The sequence below is a fragment of the Elgaria multicarinata genome, chromosome 13, assembly GCF_023053635.1.
Source record: "Elgaria multicarinata webbii isolate HBS135686 ecotype San Diego chromosome 13, rElgMul1.1.pri, whole genome shotgun sequence".
In the NCBI taxonomy this organism is placed as follows: domain Eukaryota; kingdom Metazoa; phylum Chordata; class Lepidosauria; order Squamata; family Anguidae; genus Elgaria; species Elgaria multicarinata.
In genome coordinates this window covers 31,482,832-31,497,751 of record NC_086183.1, presented here as the reverse complement: position 1 = coordinate 31,497,751, position 14,920 = coordinate 31,482,832, and the positions used below count along the sequence as shown (strand labels likewise).

The 14,920-nt window shown below is 45.2% G+C and overlaps 1 protein-coding gene across 1 annotated transcript in view; it reads left to right on the top strand.

Moving 5' to 3' along the window:
- Positions 1-2,340, top strand: part of DMPK (DM1 protein kinase) — a 399,930-nt gene extending 397,590 nt beyond the window's left edge. The window contains exon 15 of the mRNA XM_063140049.1: positions 2,331-2,340. The gene's annotated coding sequence lies outside the window, so the exon portion shown is untranslated. The remainder of the gene's footprint in view (positions 1-2,330) is intronic.
- The last annotated feature ends 12,580 nt before the right edge of the window (positions 2,341-14,920 follow it).

Genomic DNA, 14,920 nt, shown 5'->3' with positions numbered 1-14,920 from the left:
TTGTTGTGTACTGCCCAAAGAGATTAGTTGTAAGAGTTGATTTGTGTCATTTTTTTAGGGTTTATCGTGAAGTCCTATTTGTGTTTATTCAGAGGTAAATCCCCATGCATTTAACTGTGAAATGCGAGGACTCCAGATTGGTGAAGGTTGGTTTAGAGGTTGAATGGTTGTCAGTGATAGGGTTAGAACAGGACTTCTTCCTTGTTTCCTAACTGCGCTTTTACATTTTATATTGCAAAACATTTTGTGGGTTTAATTCTGGTGTATTGCATTTTATTTTGCAATGTATTTTGAGGGTTTTAATTGTTGTGAATTGCCCAAAGAACATTGTTGTAAGAGTTAGTTTGTCATTTTTTTAGGGTTTATTGCAAAGTCAACAGAAGTAAATCTTAATGTGTTTAACTGTGAAATGGGGGGGGCAGCTTGGGGAAAGGTGGTTTAGAGGAAGAACTGTTGGCCGTGATTGGGTTAAATATACCTTACCAAGATTACTTCCTTGTTTCCTAATTGCACGTCTTCATTTCGCAGTTTAAATTGTTGTGTATTGAATTTTATTATTTTATTATAAACTTATATATCACCATAATACAGAAACCTTAAAAGCAAGGAATAAGTAATAAATTGCTATATATATTTAAAAGAAAGAGTCCGACACTATAAATACACACTAGGAATTTACATTAGTTATTAGGCAGGTTTAAAATAAGATGAATTCCTGGGAGGATAGGTATCAAATAGAAAGGAAAGACTGTTTTTTATTATTATATACTTTTATTTTTCTCTCCTGAGAAACTATTGAACCCATAACCTAATAAAGGCATCTGAAACCTGTGTTGGTACTTTTATTTTGTTTGTGTGTATGTAATAAAACACCGGCATTCTGTTGCAAAAGCGTCTCCTACTTTTGCTTTCTTAATAGTCTAAAATGTTGAGTATGTTTCTCTGTAAGTGCTATTTCCCATACTGTATTGTACCGTCGTCTTAGGTTTAAACCCTTTTGCATAATTCCAACTGTTGGCAAATGCTATTTCTCATACTGTTTTGTACCGTCGTCCTTAGTTTAAACCTTTTGCGCCCTTCCAACATTTGGCTATCTGCATTTTATTTCAAAATGCATTTTGTGCTTTTAATTGTTGTCAGTAGACCAAAGATCTTGATTGTAAAGAGTCCGTGCCCACTTTGTGATAAATCCTTACAGTGTTCAGTTCCCAATCAGGCTTTCTGCAAGTTAAGTATGCAATGGAATGACACATCCCATTACTTCTGTCAAGGCAAGTGTATAATTTGTACATGTGTGAGAGCAGAATTATTAAAAAAACAACTCAGTCCTATGTATATCTTTTCTCAGACATTGTTAGTTCTCTTGCTGCTTTACTGGTAATTGTTTCATTACCTAGTCATGTTTTATTGGGTTGTGTGGGGTAGCACAGTTTTTGGGATTGCTTCAGGCAGCAAAATACCTTGGGCCAGACCTGGATTTAGAACTGGGTTACACGCAGCCTGCTTCCCCTACATGGGATATCTCAGGTTAGCAATCCTGACTTGCAAGCATGGCTGACCTTCCTCTATGGAGGAAGTTATGCTTGAAGTTCTGAGACATAGAGGTCTCAGAACTTGGTTGTAAGAGTTTGTTTGTGCCAACTTTGTGATAAATTTTAACAGTGTTCAGTTCCCAATCAGGCTTTCTGCAAGGTAATTGTGCATAGGAATGATGCATCCCAACAGTATCATTAACATCAGTTGAAGACTTTGAGGACCATTCCCGCTCCCATGTCTTCTGACAAGGTAAGTGGGCATGTGTGAGAGCAGAATTACAAAAACTCAACTTTGTTTTGTTGCTTCTTTACTCATAATAGTTATATTTCCTAGTCATGTTTAATTGGGTTGCTTCAGGCAGCAAAATACCTTGGGCCAGACCTGGACTTAGAACTGTGTTACACATAGCCTGCATCCCCTACACGGGGATATCCCAGGTCAGTGAAGGTGCCCTAGGAAGCAGAGCAAGACCCTCCTTTGTGCGTTTTGAGGGTTTTAGTTGTGTATTGCGTTTTATTTCATGGCTCACTGTGAGGAATACTAAGAGTGGTGGTATTGCATGAAACTACATTTGAGCACAGTTGTGATCTTGATCACGCTTGATTCCTCTACTGAGGATGTGCTCAGGGATGCCCTATTCCTAAATTCTTAGTGTATGTCCCGGATTCCTATTGTAAATCCCACGAGCCCTTAAAGGACTGGATTTCGTGATAACGCACATCCCTAGCCAAGAAGCGTACCTCTAATGAGAGGATGTACAGCTGGGTCCAGGTGTTCAGAAATTCCTGTTTGAGAGAAGGGTGGGTCACTCTTGGGTTGACCTGTGCCAGGAGAAGGACAGAGGACCTGCAACCCTGTGGACTCCCTTGGAACTCTCATGCCATCCTTCTGGGGAGGCTGTCTTGAGTTGGGATGTGAAGTCATTATTGTGATGGTCCCGCTCCTGCCAAGAATTTTGAAGGTGGTGGTAGGAGATGGTGGATCTGTCCTACGGCAGTCTTACTACAGAGTGTCTCAGGGCTTTATTTGACCCCCAAGCTTTTCAACATCTACACGAAACCGCTGGGAGACGTTTACCAGGGGTGCAGGCTGAGGCATCACCCATGACACCTAGCTTCACCTCTCCTTCTCAGCTAACAGAGGTGGGGCAGTTGGAGCCCTGAACCAGCGTGCGGGCAGGAGAATGGACTGGATGAGGGCCAATAAACTGAGATTCAATCCAGCCTAGACAGACATACGGTTTGCGGGTGGTTCATCATTCCAGTTTAGTGACATTCACCCTGTTCTGGCGGGGGGTTACAGACTTCCCATTTGGTGACGTCTGTAGTTTGGGGATGGTCATGGATCCGTTGTTGCCCGTAGAGGCACAGGCTCCCTCCGTGGCTCAGAGTAGCTTTCCATCAGCTTAGGCCAGGGAGGAACAGCTGCAGTTGTTTTGGCCTAAAACTCCCATGATCCCCTGCCATCAGCGACGCTGGCTGGAGCTGATGGGGGTTGTAGTCCAAAACAACTGAGGTCACCGTTTTTTTAATTACCATTTGTATTTTAGTTGTGTTTTATTTTGCTTTAGTTCATTTTTTTCTTTATTGCACCCAATCCCAAAGTTCTTCAAGCATTTAAAATAATAAAAAATTAAAACAGAATAAAACTAGCTGAGATTCAAACCATAGAAATAATTATACTAAACTTAAAACCAGCGGGATAGAAAAGTACTAAAATTACTGTATAATAATATTTAAAATAACTAAAAAGAACTAAAAACATCCCTTTAAACAGGAGGTGCTCTCAGCCCCTGAGGGAGCCTGCGCCTCTACGGACGATGACGGATCTGTCATCGTCCCCAACCTGCAGACCTCACCCTTTAGGAAGTCTGTAACCCCCTTCCAGAACAGGGTGACTGACATTTAACCGGATAGATGAGCCACCCACAAACAGTATTTCTGTCTTGTCTCGATTGAATCTCAGTTTATTGGGCCCTCATCCAGCCCACTCCTCTGCCCCTGCGCTGGTACAGAGCTTCAACTGCCCCACCTCTGTTTAGCTGAGAAGGAGAGGTGGAGCTAGGTGCCATGGGTCATGCCTCAGCCCGTGTTCCTGGTTAACATCTCTTGGCGGTTTCATGCAGATGTTGAGAAGCTTGGGGGTCAACTACAGCCCTGAGGCACCCTGTAGCAAGACCGCCATAGGACAGACCCATTATCCCCTGCCACCACCTTCTCTAAGGGGCATTCTAGGCCGGAGCGGAACGGTTGCAATACGCGACTTCACATCCCAACCCAAGGCAGCCTTCCCAGAAGGATAGCCTAAGAGGTCCAAGAGAGTCCACGGGGTTGCAGGTCCTTCTCCCAGCAAAGGACGCAAGCAACAAGCAGACTTGCTCGTCCCTCACCTGGCACAGGTCAACCTAATTGTTTCATAGCCTAGTCATGTTTTATTGGGTTGTGCCAGGTGGCACAATTTTGGTGATTACTTCTGGCAGCAAAATACCTCGGGCCAGACCTGGATTTAGAACTGTGTTACACACAGCCAGGATTCCCTTCATGGGATGTCTGAGGTTAGCCATGGTGCCCTTCCAAGTGCAAGGACTTAGCTGACTGCTTGTCTCCCCTTCATGGGGTTGTCTGACTTAGAGGGCTGTGTTTCACACAGCCAGCGTCCCCTTTATGGGAATGCCTCAGGTCATCGAAGTTGCCCTAGAAAGCATGGCCAGCTCCGCCTTCATGCATTTTGTGGTTTTAACTGTTAAGAATTGCCCAAAGTGCTTCCCTGTAAAGAGTTGGTTTGTGCCCTTTTTTAGGGTTTATCACACAACCCTACGTGTGTTTAATTAGAAGTAAATCCCAGTGTGTTTAACAGTGAAATGGAAGGGCACCAGGTTGGGGAAGGGTGGTTTAGAGGAGCAACGGTTGGCAGTGATAGTGTTAACCACTGCTTAACAAGATTCCTTCCTAGCTTCCTGGCTTGCAGATTTTGAGGACCAGGCCCACTCCCATCACTCCTGACCAGGTAAGACATGGTTAGTTCTCTTGCTTCTTTACTAGTAATTGTTTCAATATCTAGTTATGCTTTATTGGGTTGTGTGGGGTGGCACAGGTCAGCCCGATGCCCTTCCAAGCCCGGCCAGCCCCTCCTTTATGAAGAACGTTGCGCTCTAAGTGGAGGAAGTTAGCGGACGTCTTTGCCCCCTCTTCATGAGGATGGCTGACTTAGAGGGCTGTGTTACACAGAGCCAGCGTCCCCTTTATGGGAATGCCTCAGGTCAGTGAAGGTACACTAGCAAACATGGCCAGCTCTTCCTTCATGCATTATGAGGGTTTTAAATGATGGCTCACTGTGAAGAATACTAAGAATGGTATTCTTGCATAAAACTACATGTGAGCACAGTTGTGGTCTTGATCACTCTTGATTCCTCTACTGAGGATGTGCTCAGGGGCGCCCAATTCCTAAATTCTTATTGTAACTCTACTGGCGTCCTATTGGAAGTCCCACAAGCCCTTAAAGGACTGATAACCCACATCCCTAGCCAGGAAGCGTACATCTAACAAGGGGATGTACAGTTGGGTCCAGGCATTTGAAAATGCCTGAGAGAAGGGTGGGTCACACTTGGGTTGACCTGTGCCAGGAGGAGGACAGAGGACCTGCAACCCCGTGGGCTCTCTTGGACCTCTCATACCACCCTTCTGGGAAGGCTGCCTTGAGTTGGGATGTGAAGCCATTATTGCGATGGTCCCGCTCCTGCCAAGAATCCTGAAGGTGGTGGTGTTCGGGGATGATGGGTCTGTCCTACAGCAGTCTTACTACAGAGTGTCTCAGGGCTTGATTTGACCCCCAAGCTTTTCAACATCTACACGAAACCGCCAGGAGACGTTTACCAGGGGTGCGGGCTGAGGCATCACCCATGACACCCAGCTTCACCTCCCCTTCTCAGCTAACAGAGGTGGGGCAGTTGGAGCTCTGAACCAGCGTGCGGGCAGGAGAATGGACTGGATGAGGACCCAATAAACTGAGATTCAATCCAGACGAGACAGAAATGCTGTTTGCGGGTGGTTTATCGTTCCAGTTTAGTGACATTCACCCTGTTCTGGCGGGGGGTTACAGACTTCCCATTCGGTGACGTCTGTAGTTTGGGGATGGTCATGGATCCGTTGTTGCCCGTAGAGGCGCAGGCTCCCTCCGTGGCTCAGAGTAGCTTTCCATCAGCTTAGGCCAGGGAGGAACAGCTGCAGTTGTTTTGGCCTAAAACTCCCATGATCCCCTGCCATCAGCGATGCTGGCTGGAGCTGATGGGGGTTGTAGTCCAAAACAACTGAGGTCAACGTTTTTTTAATTTCCATTTGTATTTTAGTTGTTTTAGTTTACTTTAGTTCATTTTTTTCTTTACTGCACCCAATCCCAAAGTTCTTCAAGCATTTAAAATAATAAAAAATTAAAACAGAATAAAACTAGCTGAGATTCAAACCATAGAAATAATTATACTAAACTTAAAACCAGCGGGATAGAAAAGTACTAAAATTACTGTATAATAATATTTAAAATAACTAAAAAGAACTAAAAACATCCCTTTAAACAGGAGGTGCTCTCAGCCCCTGAGGGAGCCTGCGCCTCTACGGACGATGACGGATCTGTCATCGTCCCCAACCTGCAGACCTCACCCTTTAGGAAGTCTGTAACCCCCTTCCAGAACAGGGTGACTGACATTTAACCGGATAGATGAGCCACCCACAAACAGTATTTCTGTCTTGTCTCGATTGAATCTCAGTTTATTGGGCCCTCATCCAGCCCACTCCTCTGCCCCTGCGCTGGTACAGAGCTTCAACTGCCCCACCTCTGTTTAGCTGAGAAGGAGAGGTGGAGCTAGGTGCCATAGGTCATGCCTCAGCCCGTGCTCCTGGTTAACATCTCTTGGCGGTTTCATGCAGATGTTGAGAAGCTTGGGGGTCAACTACAGCCCTGAGGCACCCTGTAGCAAGACCGCCATAGGACAGACCCATTATCCCCTGCCACCACCTTCTCTAAGGGGCATTCTAGGCCGGAGCGGAACGGTTGCAATACGCGACTTCACATCCCAACCCAAGGCAGCCTTCCCAGAAGGATAGCCTAAGAGGTCCAAGAGAGTCCACGGGGTTGCAGGTCCTTCTCCCAGCAAAGCACGCAAGCAACAAGCAGACTTGCACGTCCCTCACCTGGCACAGGTCAACCTAATTGTTTCATAGCCTAGTCATGTTTTATTGGGTTGTGCCAGGTGGCACAATTTTGGTGATTACTTCTGGCAGCAAAATACCTCGGGCCAGACCTGGACTTAGAACTGTGTTACACACAGCCAGGATTCCCTTCATGGGATGTCTGAGGTTAGCCATGGTGCCCTTCCAAGTGCAAGGACTTAGCTGACTGCTTGTCTCCCCTTCATGGGGTTGTCTGACTTAGAGGGCTGTGTTTCACACAGCCAGCGTCCCCTTTATGGGAATGCCTCAGGTCATCGAAGTTGCCCTAGAAAGCATGGCCAGCTCCGCCTTCATGCATTTTGTGGTTTTAACTGTTAAGAATTGCCCAAAGTGCTTCCCTGTAAAGAGTTGGTTTGTGCCCTTTTTTAGGGTTTATCACACAACCCTACGTGTGTTTAATTAGAAGTAAATCCCAGTGTGTTTAACGGTGAAATGGAAGGGCACCAGGTTGGGGAAGGGTGGTTTAGAGGAGCAACGGTTGGCAGTGATAGTGTTAACCACTGCTTAACAAGATTCCTTCCTAGCTTCCTGGCTTGCAGATTTTGAGGACCAGGCCCACTCCCATCACTCCTGACCAGGTAAGACATGGTTAGTTCTCTTGCTTCTTTACTAGTAATTGTTTCAATATCTAGTTATGCTTTATTGGGTTGTGTGGGGTGGCACAGGTCAGCCCGATGCCCTTCCAAGCCTGGCCAGCCCCTCCTTTATGGAGAACGTTGCGCTCTAAGTGGAGGAAGTTAGCGGACGTCTTTGCCCCCTCTTCATGAGGATGGCTGACTTAGAGGGCTGTGTTACACAGAGCCAGCGTCCCCTTTATGGGAATGCCTCAGGTCAGTGAAGGTACACTAGCAAACATGGCCAGCTCTTCCTTCATGCATTATGAGGGTTTTAAATGATGGCTCACTGTGAAGAATACTAAGAATGGTATTCTTGCATAAAACTACATGTGAGCACAGTTGTGGTCTTGATCACTCTTGATTCCTCTACTGAGGATGTGCTCAGGGGCGCCCAATTCCTAAATTCTTATAGTAACTCTACTGGCGTCCTATTGGAAGTCCCACAAGCCCTTAAAGGACTGATAACCCACATCCCTAGCCAGGAAGCGTACATCTAACAAGGGGATGTACGGCTGGGTCCAGGCATTTGAAAATGCCTGAGAGAAGGGTGGGTCACACTTGGGTTGACCTGTGCCAGGAGGAGGACAGAGGACCTGCAACCCCGTGGGCTCTCTTGGACCTCTCATACCACCCTTCTGGGAAGGCTGCCTTGAGTTGGGATGTGAAGCCATTATTGCGATGGTCCCGCTCCTGCCAAGAATCCTGAAGGTGGTGGTGTTCGGGGATGATGGGTCTGTCCTACGGCAGTCTTACTACAGAGTGTCTCAGGGCTTGATTTGACCCCCAAGCTTTTCAACATCTACACGAAACCGCCAGGAGACGTTTACCAGGGGTGCGGGCTGAGGCATCACCCATGACACCCAGCTTCACCTCCCCTTCTCAGCTAACAGAGGTGGGGCAGTTGGAGCTCTGAACCAGCGTGCGGGCAGGAGAATGGACTGGATGAGGACCCAATAAACTGAGATTCAATCCAGATGAGACAGAAATACTGTTTGCGGGTGGTTTATCGTTCCAGTTTAGTGACATTCACCCTGTTCTGGCGGGGGGTTACAGACTTCCCATTCGGTGACGTCTGTAGTTTGGGGATGGTCATGGATCCGTTGTTGCCCGTAGAGGCACAGGCTCCCTCTGTGGCTCAGAGTAGCTTTCCATCAGCTTAGGCCAGGGAGGAACAGCTGCAGTTGTTTTGGCCTAAAACTCCCATGATCCCCTGCCATCAGTGACGCTGGCTGGAATTGATGGGTGTTGTAGTCCAAAACAATTGAGGTCAACGTTTTTTTAATTTCCATTTGTATTTTAGTTGTTTTATTTTACTTTAGTTCATTTTTTTCTTTACTGCACCCAATCCCAAAGTTCTTCAAGCATTTAAAATAATAAAAAATTAAAACAGAATAAAACTAGCTGAGATTCAAACCATAGAAATAAATATACTAAACTTAAAACCAGCAGGATTGAAAATCACTAAAATTACTGAGTGTCTAATAATATTTAAAGTAACTAAAAAGAAGAACTAAAACATCCCTTTAACAGGAGGTGCTCTGAGCCCCCGAGGGAACCTGTGCCTCTGTGGACGATGACGGATCCATCATTGTCCCCAACCTGCAGACCTCACCCTTTAGGAAGTCTGTAACCCCCTTCCAGAACAGGGTGACTGACACTTAACCAGATAGATGAGCCACCCACAAACAGTATTTCTGTCTTGCCTCGATTGAATCTCAGTTTATTGGGCCCTCATCCAGCCCACTCCTCTGCCCATGCGCTGGTTCAGAGCTTCAACTGCCTCACCTCTGTTTAGCTGAAAAGGAGAGGTGGAGTTACGTGTCATTGGTGATGCCTCAGCCCACACCCCTGGTTAATGTCTCCCGGCAGTGTCATGTAGAAGTTGGAAAGCATGGGGGTCAACTACAGCCCTGAGGCATCCTGTAGCAAGACCGCCATAGGACAGACCCATTATCCCCTTGCCACCATCTTCTCTAAGGGGCATTCTAGGCCGGAGCGGAACGGTTGCAATACGCGACTTCACATCCCAACCCAAGGCAGCCTTCCCAGAAGGATAGCCTAAGAGGTCCAAGAGAGTCCACGGGGTTGCAGGTCCTTCCCCTGGCAAAGGACACAAGCAGGCTTGCCCGTCCCTCACCTGGCTCAGGTCGACCTAATTGTTTCATGACGTAGTCGTGTTTTATTGGGTTGTGTGGGGTAGCACAGTTTTGGGGATTGCTTCAGGCAGCAAAACACCTTGGGCCAGACCTGGACTTAGAACTGTGTTAGACACAGCCTGCATCCCCTTTATGGGATACCTCAGGTTAACCATGGTGCCCTTCCAAGCACGGGCGGTCCCTCCTTTATGGAGAACATTATGGTCTAAGTGCTGTAACTTAGCGGACTTCTTTGCCTCCTCTTCTTGAGGACCACTGACTTGGGACTGTGTTACACACAGGCAGCGTTCCCTTCATGGGAATGTCTCAGGTTAGTGAAGATGCCCTAGGAAGCATGGCAGCTCCGCATTCATGGAGAATGCTACACTTGAAGTTCAGGGATTTAGCTGTCTGGCCTACCTCTTCATGGGGATGGCTGACTTAACTGACTTAACTGACAGTTATTTGGAATTAACAGGACACAGGCTTCTAATATGGAAGGCTGAGTTCAGAATGTATTTAAATAGTTCTCACAGAAAAGAGACATTTGCACTGAGATTGTTTACTTGGCGGTATAAAAAGGCTGCGGTAACTGTTCTCTGGGCCTTCCGTCTCCTGTTGGGGTCAAGCCCACTGCTGTGCTAACTCTCTTTTGCTGTGGGAAATAATTCTGTTGCTAGTGTCTCACTGGTCTCTTTGTCCATGTCTTTCAAATCCACAATACCTGGGGGAGCCTTGTCTGGGATTTGACAGCGCTTGTCAGAACCACACTGGCAGAAGCTCTCTGGGGACCACCATTCCAGCGCGCACCCAAGGTAAGAGACCTTTTGAAATCCCTATTGGCTTAGCCTCCTGTTTCAGGTGACAGCGTGGGTCTGGATCACACTGGACTCCGAGCCCAGGATTCTGTGAGACCCAGCAAAACAGACTTAGAAAAGTGGGCCTGGTCCATTGGAGGGGCAAATGAGGTTTGACATGGCTGGGCCCAGTGCAAAAGACAGGTCAGTAAAACAGGTACCTGAGGAAGCAAGTGAGCAGAGCTGTTGCTGACACCCATAGTGTATATGTACAAAACTTATGGGCCAGGACCTGCAAATTCTAGAATGTTTAAAATGTTCAGATTCTGTTTAAGATAACTAGGAAGAAGTTGAATGATTTGTAGCTTAGAGACAGGTAGAAGAAGAGTTTAAATCTGGCACATAGCAAAAGGTGTTGTGGAGCCTAAAGACAAGAACTGCGAAAGAAAGGGGAGGGAGTTTTCTCCTGCCAAAGAAAGAAAGAATTTTTAGGCTGTTGTATATTTAAGCTTCCAACATGATTATTTTTAATGCATCACTAGTATTGAATTGTAGAAGGAGTAGAAATGTCCGTCTCTGAAGAGTTAAATTGCATTTAGAGTTCAAGCAATTAAGAAAGAATCTCATTTTTTAAAAAGCCCACAAAGCAATAACAATGCAGAATCCATGGTAGATTCAAGGGCAGAGGCAATGGATGAGAACATGGTGTGAGCAAAAAGCAAAATCACCCTACAATATGCCACTATTGTGGTCAAACTGGTCACTAGAAAATGAGTCTCCTAATAAGCCTGGCCAGCTTATGCAGACACCTCATAAAGCTAGCTGATCTAGACTAAAGTTTCAAGATTTTCTTACAGCTACACTGTCTGCTAAAAAAATTACAACTGTTGTAGGCATGTTTCTTAACTAACTGCCTCACTATCCAGACCAACATGCTTTGGTTAAGTCCTTCCTCTTTAAGCAGAAAGCTATTTTGTAATAAAGATTTACTCACCACATGAAGGATTTCTTGATGCCCTAAATATGTTGTGACCTTGCTGCAAAGCATGGTGTGTGTGTTCTCCTGATTCCTCTTCATGAAATCCAAACTTCCAGCCTGATCACCTGGGGGTCTTGGAATTTGATGAAATCCCTTTTTTGCAATTAAGAAAAGGGAGTATCAAGGATATCAGGGCACACCATGTTTCCAAGGAAGGGCAAGCTCATACCTTGTGTATGGTCTGAGCTATATGCAGTTGATAATGCGTAATTACTCTAGTTGGCAATCTTTATGATGTGCGGCCGGCCTCTGGCACTTATGAACAAGAGTTTAGTCCTTATGGAACCCTCACGGGTAAACCAGTGACTCTCCCCTTAATAAAATTCAGGCCACCAAACTCCAACTAACAGATGATCAAGTGTTAAGACTATGGCCGTGCATTAATGAGGTAGTTTAAGGTTCTCATTCACAGATTAAAGACACCCAGACGAGCCCTGCCACGACCACCGGCCAAAGTCTGCATCTGCATCAAGGTTTTCAGTGGACAAGAGGACCCTGGCGCCCAGGTGGAAAGGTCCCTACCAGATCTTCCTGGATCCACACATCACGTTGCAAGAGGGCCGTTGACCCAGACTTTGCCAGTCAAGTGTAGACAGCAACCGAGGCGGCGCGCTCAAGGACAACGCAGGCGATTTCTCCCCGAAGCGGCCAACAGCAGGAGTTGACTGCTTCTCCCAAGACCCAGCGGATCATGCCCCTCTACAAACATTTAAGGGCCATAATAATGCCCAGCCACTCGCCAGAAACCAAAAAGGTTTCATCCTACTGGTAGAGTTGGCAAAAGTCCAGCAAGAGCCAAATGCCAGCTGCACGAAGACAGACTTAGCCAGGCAGCCAATGATGACAGATGGCCGCCCTGTTCCAGTACGGTGGTCTTGTTCTTTTTGAACTGTGCTTTATGGGAAATAAAGGAGGGTATAGTACACCCAAGTTTAACTGTAGCAGAAATAGATAAACTTACCAAACTGTTAGATATGTGCTTTAATTGTTTTAAACGTTAGCTGTTTTTATGCTGCACCCCCAGAACTCACCCCTTGCACCCCGTTACACCTCTGCAACCCTAACACACACCCATTCCGGCCCCAGAACCTGTTTTCAACCCCAGCAAACATGTGGTGTAGAAGTAATGATGAGAGTGCCTCTGAGTGTCTGCAGAGTGCTTTCAACACCCGCCCTGTATACGCTTGGGAAGCGGCATTCTTCGGCGGACTTCACTTCTCAGTGCCTTTGCAGGGGACTGAGCAGCTCCCTTCCTCAACTATAGGCAGCTTTAGCTCAGCTGCAGAGCATAACCTTTGTCCGCACTAGGTCCCAAGTTCGATTCCTGTCCGTCCAATTCAAAGGGTCTGGTAGCAAGCCAGATGAAAGATGAGAACTTGCCAGTCAAAACAGATGGCACTGTGCTAAAGCGGATGGACTAAAAAGGCGGTTTCATATGCCTGCATGTTCATTTATTTAGGGTGACCATCTGAAAAGGAGGACAGGGCTCCAGTAGCTTTAACAGCTGTCTTGAAAAGGAAATTTCAGCAGGTGTCATTTGTATATATGGGGAACCTGGAGAAATTCCCTCTTCATCACAACAGTTAAAGCTGCAGGTGCCCTACCTGCTTTTAAATCTAATATAGCTCCTGCACCTTTAACTGTGGTGATGAAGAGGGAATCTCACCAGGTCCTTAAAACTGTGAAAATCTAGTTTTATTTATTTATTTATTTATTTATTTATTTATTGCATTTCTATACCACCCAATAGCCGAAGCTCTCTGGGCGGTTTACAAATTTAAGGCAATTCAAAACAAAACAATAGTATAAAACCATAATATAAAATACAATATAAAAGCACAACCAAGATAAAAACAGCAGCAATGCAAAAATACAAATTTAAAAGAGCAAAGTTAAAATTACTTTATAGACTGTTAAAATACCGGTAGAATAAAGAGGTCTTCACCTGGTACCTAAAAGAATATAATGTAGGTGCCAAGCGAACCTCCTTAGGGAGCTCATTCCACAGCCGGGGTGCCACACCAGAGAAGGCCCTGCTCCTGGTAGCCACCTTATATTACATCTCAAGTGTTACAATGTTTTAAAGAGAGCTGCATTTTCTTGCTTAATATTAAATCACACTGAATAGGCCTGAGAAAAGATTACTTCAGTAACCCAATCATTCCTCTCTTCTTTCTCCACTCTTACCTGGGAGTAACTCCTATTATTAAAAGATGCCTTTTTTAATGGTTCCTCCTCCCCCCTCCCAATCCCCTTTCCTTTTGTGTCATGTCTTTTAGATTGTAAGCCTGTGGGCAGGGACTGTCAAGAAATACTTCTGTAAGCCGCCATGAGAGCCTTTTTTGGCTGAATAGCGGCATAAAAATGCTTAAATAAATAAATAATGGTGTGCTGCTTTTAATGATGTACTAGTTTTAAATGTTTGAATTAGTTGTATGTATTTTAATGGTGTTTTTATTTGTGTGGTGCCCCGCCTCCATACAGAAGGAGAGGCGGGTAAATAATAATAATAATCTCAGTGAGGCTTGCTTCTGGTTAGGGCACGATCTTATGCTGGCAGTTGTAGGATTTTTTTTCTGGCTAGAGAATTGCACCTTTTGCCTCCCTGTCTAATCTTTCTTTACTGCATATTTCCCATTTTCTGTTTAGTCTAGCACTAAACATTTGGATAGGAGCATTTCCCCTATCTACAGTGTTCTTTAGCCATTTGTTTTTAACTGTGTATATTTATTGTTTTATACTGTATGTTTTTATACAGTATACTTCCTTCGTCTTACATCAGTCTGCTGGTCTCTGTCCACCACTCTGCCGCTAAGATCATCTTCTTGGCCCGCTGCTCTGACCATGTCACTCCACTTCTGAAATCTCTTCATTGGCTTCCAATTCACTCCAGAATCCAATATAAACGTCTCCTGCTGACCTTCAAAGCTCTTCACGGTCTAGCTCCTGCCTATCATTCCTCTCTCATCTCACACTATCGCCCCACTCGTGCTCTCCGCTCCTCTGATGCCATGCTTCTCGCCTGCCCTAGGACCTCCACTTCCCTTACTCGGCTTCGTCCTTTTTCTTCTGCTGCCCCTTACGCCTGGAACGCTCTTCCAGAACACTTGAGAACTACAAACTCAATCACTGCTTTTAAAACTCAGCTAAAAACTTTTCTTTTCCCTATAGCCTTCAAATATTGAGTTTGTTCTGACTCTATACTGTTAGTTTCTCCCTACCCGGTGCCTGTTTACACTTCCCTGTGCCTGTTTGCATTCTCCTTCCCTCTTTATTGTTTACTACAACTTATTAGATTGTAAGCCTATGCGGCAGGGTCTTGCTATTTACTGTGTTATCTGTACAGCACCATGTACATTGATGGTGCTATATAAATAAATAATAATAATAATAATAATAATAATAATAATAATTTATCTTACGCCGCCCTGACATCTTAGTGATATAGAGCGGGATGTAAATACTTTAAATAAATAAATAAATAAATAAATAATAAAATATTTCTTTTTCTAATTCAAGACCTTTTAAAACAATGGAAAATAATAATTGTCTTTTCTACTGGTCTTGTATGAGG